The sequence below is a fragment of the Kryptolebias marmoratus genome, linkage group LG15 (assembly GCF_001649575.2).
Source record: "Kryptolebias marmoratus isolate JLee-2015 linkage group LG15, ASM164957v2, whole genome shotgun sequence".
Taxonomy (NCBI): Eukaryota; Metazoa; Chordata; class Actinopteri; order Cyprinodontiformes; family Rivulidae; genus Kryptolebias; species Kryptolebias marmoratus.
In genome coordinates, this window is record NC_051444.1 from 8,796,258 (window position 1) to 8,797,696 (window position 1,439).

Below are 1,439 nucleotides of genomic sequence, written 5' to 3' on the forward strand. Positions count from 1 at the left end.
CAAAGGGTCAAGAAAACATGAAGCAAATTTTAAAGAAAAAAAAAAACATCTTTAAGAGGAAAAAAAGTTGGACAAAAGTTCCTTGTTATTGTACAGCAATAATGGGGTTATAAGAATAAAAGTTTTCCTCCTTATTATGACCCATCTGCCACGCAGGGTTTCTGGTTACCCCCCACACTCTCCCACCGTGCCCTGGCACCCCCACAACATCCCCACAGAGCCGGCTTCCTCGCTGTGATGAGCTTTTGACAGCCCCCCAAAAACAGCCTGCCTGATGCTGTGCCAGGCCAGACATGGAGCGGCTGGGATCCTGGCAGCTTCTTGGCCCACTCTGAGCATCATGGGCCTCAGCCCGTTTAACCCCCTCCTCTTCCTCCCCTCTCTCCATCCTCGTCTCAGGATTGTTATGCAAAGCCAACTGAGCAGAGATTGTGGGAGTTCTGTGGAGCTCAGATGGACCCAGATCATATTTGTACACTCTCCCGTCGTGGTGGGACGCACGAGCTCAGCCTGTGAGCTGAGCAGCGAGGTGCGAAGCGGAGGCCTCACTTGGAACATGTGCCACACCTCTGAGACACAGAGACTCGTTCACCGGAATCAAACTGTAACTTTAGCTCTTTGTCATCAATAACTGCTGACAGCTGTTCTGGATCCCCAAGACATGGAGCTCTGTCCGCAGAAGGCTCTTTAGGTCAAAATAATTTCCATATAGTTTGACGGCCATCAATGGACAACGACAAATCTGAAACATCAATGCCTTTTTTTGCATTCACATCACTATTTATAAAGACATATAATGAACATTTAAAGTTAAAGATTAAGTCACAAACAAAAGGTGCACCACTGCCCTCCAGTGTTGACCTGTGAGAACTGCATGCAGGGAGCCAATCTGCCACGAGGATAACTCATTACAGCTAAACCCTGTCTTTTTCCATTTGTGGTGAGTTTTATGGCTTTTGAACAGTAAACATTGTTACAAGGAAAAGAAAACCCATCATGCCAGTGTTGTGACATCTTATCTTACAGAAACTCTGGGCTCTTTATCCACATTATACCTTGTTGCTGTCTGGCAGAAAAACTGGAAAAATAAAAACCAAACAGTGCATTATTACCAAAACAGCAGCGTGTATAATAAAATACTAGTACATTAGTATTTTTATTACACTGAGCTGATTATTAGAAGCAGATGTCGTCTCTGAAGCACAAAGAAAATCCAGTTAAAGTGTAAAATTTTCTGTTGTTTACCTACGGTGGCCCTGAAGTGCAAACCACAACAACATTAATGAAGCACGCAAACAAAAGACTAAGCACGCAAACAAGAAAGGAAACACACAAACAAAAAACGAAGCACGCAAAAAAAAAGACGAAGCGCGCAAACAAAAAAGGAAACATACAAACAAAAAACGAAGCACGCAAAAAAAAAAAAGACGAAGCACGCA